This window comes from Saccopteryx leptura, chromosome 4 (genome assembly GCF_036850995.1).
Source record: "Saccopteryx leptura isolate mSacLep1 chromosome 4, mSacLep1_pri_phased_curated, whole genome shotgun sequence".
NCBI lineage: Eukaryota > Metazoa > Chordata > Mammalia > Chiroptera > Emballonuridae > Saccopteryx > Saccopteryx leptura.
This window is the reverse complement of record NC_089506.1, coordinates 50,933,188-50,937,474: the sequence shown is the minus strand read 5'-3', so window position 1 is coordinate 50,937,474 and position 4,287 is coordinate 50,933,188. Positions and strand designations below refer to the sequence as shown.

General features: G+C 40.7%; 1 non-coding gene across 1 annotated transcript; it reads left to right on the top strand.

Annotated features, from left to right (window-relative positions):
- The first annotated feature begins 866 nt into the window (after window positions 1-866).
- Window positions 867-1,028, top strand: LOC136404515 (U1 spliceosomal RNA). The gene has a single exon (XR_010751281.1). It is a non-coding gene; the product is annotated as a U1 spliceosomal RNA (small nuclear RNA).
- The last annotated feature ends 3,259 nt before the right edge of the window (window positions 1,029-4,287 follow it).

The following is a 4,287-nucleotide window of genomic DNA, read 5'->3' as shown; positions in this document are numbered from 1 at the left end:
ATTGATTGCTTTCTCATATGTGCCTTGACTGTGGGCCTTTAGCAGACCGAGTAACCCCTTGCTCGAGCCAGCGACCTTGGGTCCAAGCTGGTGAGCTTTTGCTCAAACCAGATGAGCCGGGCGCCCAAGCTGGCGACCTCAGGGTCTTGAAGCTGGGTCCTCCGCATCCCAGTCCGACGCTCTATCCACTGCGCCACCGCTTGGTCAGGCCAGCTATTTCTTTTTGATGCTTGAAAAGTTCATTGGTGTTCAGTACTGACATATATCTTTTTACAATTTAAGAGAGTGAAGAAAATGAGCTAAAAAGAATAAATAGCTAACAAAGCAAGAGTGACAAATGGCAATAATTTTACAAAAATTTTCTAGTCTTTTCTAATTGAGGAAATCCAAATTAAACAATAATAAAGCATCTTTTTGCACCAAGTAAATTTATAAAGATGACAAAGAATGGTAATATTATGTGAGGGAAGTTTCAAATAGAGGAAGTAGTTCCTTATATCATATTTTTCTACTTCATAACTATAGCTTTTCTGATGGAGGTATATAGCACTGGTACAAACTTTTTGGAAGTGAATTTGGCAGTAAGTATAGAAATTAAAATATGTGTCTTCTGTGCTCTAGCAACTCTATTTCCAGAATCATATAATAAAGTAATAAGGTAATAATCAGATATGTGAGTGTATTTGCATGTACAAAGTCATTCATTGCAATACTATTTATAAGTGGAAAAGTTATAAAGTCTAAGTGCCCAATAATAAAGAATTATAATATGCAATCATTTTCAAAAATCACACTGTAGAAGAGTATTTACCAATAACACTGGGAAATATATATATACATCATAACAGGTTAAAAATACAAGCCACATACTTACCCGGCAGAGGAGACACCATGATCATGAAGTTGGCTTTCCCAAGGAGAGCTTATCCATTGCACTCTAGATGTGCTGACCCCTGAGATTTCCCCAAATGTGGGAAACTTGACTGTGTAATTTGTGGTAGTGGGGGACTGTATTTGGGCTTCCCATTAGGGAGAAAAATACAAGCCACAAAACTGTGTATAGTATGATCTTTCTAAAAAATATGCATGTATGCCCTGGCCGGTTGGTTCAGTGATAGAGCATCTGCCAAGCGTGTGGATGTCCCAGGTTAGATTCCTGGTCAGAGCACACAGGAGAAGTGGCCATCTGCTTCTCCACCCCTTCCCCTCTCGCTTCCCTCTCTCCTCTCTCTTTCTCTCTCTTCTCTCTTCCAGCCATGGCTCAATTAGAGGGAGTTGGTCCCAGGCACTGAGGATGGTTCCATGGCCTCTGCCTCAGTCGCTAAAAAATAGCTCTGCATGCAACAGAGCAGTGGCCCCAAATGGGCAGAGCATCACCCCCTAGTATGCTTGCTGGGTGGATCCCAGTCAGGGCACATGTGAGAGTCTGTCTCTGCCTCCCCTTCTCTCACTAAAAAAACAACTAAATTTTTTTTAATTTTTAAATTTAAAAAAATTTGCCTGTATGTGAGGGGAGAGCATAATGGTGCAATATGTACAAAATGGTAACCCTGGCTATCTTACAATATTAGAATTAAAGAAATTTATCTGTTATTCTTTCCCCTTTTTGCATGTTTTTCAAGTTTTCTGCTATAAATATTTGTTTTCTAATAATGAAAGAAAACTTGTTTTTAATATTTTTTATTTTTATTTAATTTTATTTTTTTAGATGAAAGGGAGATAGTGAGACAGACCCCCACATGTGCCCTGAACAGGATCCACCCGGCAAATCCATCTGTGGCTGATACTCTGACCAACCCAGCCACTGGCTGCAGGAAAGGAAGAGTGAGAGAAGGGGGAGAGAGATGGGGAGAGAAGCAGATCATCACTTCTCATGTGTGCCCTGACTGGAAATCAAACTCAGGACATCTATATGCCAGGCCAGTGCTCTATCCACTGAGACACCTGCCAGGGCTGAAAAACTTGGTATTTAGAAGAATCTTATGGTTCTTAAAATGTTCATTAAATTCTCTTTTACCTTAATCTGAAAGTACAAAATAAAGTTTTTAAAATTTGTTTGTTTTATTTATTCATTTTTACAGAGAGAGAGAGAGAAAGAGAGAGAGAGAGAGACTTCAATTTGTTGTTCCATTTATTTATGCATTCATAGGTTGATTCTTGCATATGCCCTGACTAGAGATTAAACCCTCAACCTTGGCATGTCAGGGAGACATAAAATAAAGTTTAAAATAAGACAACAAGGCCCTGGCCGGTTGGCTCAGTGGTAGAGCGTCAGCCTGGCGTGCAGAAGTCCCGGGTTTGATTCCCAGCCAGGGCACACAGGAGAAGCACCCATCTGCTTCTCCACCCCCCCCTCTTCCTCTCTGTCTCTCTCTTCCCCTCCCGCAGCCGAGGCTCCACTGGAGCAAAGATGGCCCGGGCGCTGGGGATGGCTCCTCGGCCTCTGCCCCAGGTGCTAGAGTGGCTCTGGTCGCAACAGAGCGACGCCCCAGAGGGGCAGAACATCTCCCCCTGGTGGGCAGAGCGTGCCCCCTGGTGGGCGTGCCGGGTGGATCCCGGTCAGGCGCATGTGGGAGTCTGTCTGTCTCTCCCCGTTTCCGGCTTCAGAAAAATACAGAAGAAAAAAAATAATAAGACAACAAAACATGCTTTCCCTCCCAGGAGCACACTGGTGCCTTTTTCTCCCCCTTCCCCTCCCCCTTTTTTTTTCCTCCATAAGCATGCATCTCCTAAACTCTAAGGGTCCCCAGAGACTTGATACCAGTGAGCAACAGCAGCTCTTCCCAGGCTAACACCCTGAGCCTGTCTCCAAGGGCCCCTTATCTCTAATTTCTCAGTGAGTCTGACCAACTCTGCCACCTCTCATTTCTTTCCGATAGATGGCATTTTTAGTTAGTCTCCCCCAGTCTCTCTCTCGTAGCTTCTTCTGTCCTATGCCCTTACTCGTTTCTCTGTCCCTAGCTTTAATAAACATGCACGAAAAGTGAAAAATAAGACAACATATTATTAAGTTGCATTGAACACTTTATTAGGGCAAGGTCCAATTCTTACTACTTCCTCCATCCTCTAACTTGATTCTTTCAAATTTAACCTGGTCTAATTAGGTATACCTAGTATTTTTGTCTCTAGACTCATTTATATACTCAAATCCACAGTCCAGATTGTTGTCAATATTATCTTCTTTTTAAAATAAGTTATTTGCTTGCTCTTTAAAATGAGTACTATAAGCAACTAGTACAAAACTCCAATATATAAAAAAAACGGGTAGCTATGCATACCAAATATTTATGTCGATGTTATTTACTTACTTTTGGGTACAAGTGATAACACATATGTTTGTTACATGGATGTAATCTTCTATTGATTGATATTAGGTTGTTGCAATTGTACGTTTTTATATCCCCCAATTTTTTGCTTCATTTTGTTTTAGGTATGTTTCTAGTGTACAGCAGATAGTGAGTTTTGTATAGTAACTGTATTTTTATTGTTGTTATTGAAACTAACCCACCTATAATACATTTATTAATATGAGAGATATGTATGCTCTTAGTTCTGTTGGCCTATTTTATATTATTAACATTTTCGTTGTCTTTAAAAATATTCTTATTTTATGGGCTGTGATTTCTTTACACTTTTAGTATATGTGTGTTTTGTTTGTTTGTTTGTTTTTGTAGTAACTCGAAAACCTAATGTTTTTGTTCTAATGGTCACATTCATAACTATAATTTTGTTTTTTCACTACTTTGTATTTTTCTATTTTTACCATTTTTTTTTAGTAGCTAACAGATGAACTTGGACAAAAAATTCAAAAGATATAAAAGAGCATACAGTGCCCTGGCCAGGTAGCTCAGTTGGTTAGTGTCATCCCGATACACCAAGGTTGTCGGTTTGATCCATGGGCAGGGCACATACAAAAGTCAACCAATGAATATGTAAATAAGTGGCACAACTGATAGATAAAATGGCTACTCAGCCACCATCTTTCTTAAGAACAATGCAGGCCTGAAGGAGGAAGAAGGACTGTCTACTCAGTAATCCAGCTCAGACCTCCCTCGCAGCTGGATGCTGATAAAGGACGATTGGATCAGAGTGCAGACAATTTTGAGAAACTGTGGTGCCACTCCCAACCACAAACAGAAGAAGCAATCTTGCAGCTAGCTGTCTTTGCCTGAGGCCCTTTGATGAATCCATATTAGCCCTGTCCCATCTCTCCCTCAGGGTTGACACCCTTTGCGGTCTCAGCTTGCCTACACCCAAGAAAGTTTTTAAAATAAACTTTCCCTTTGG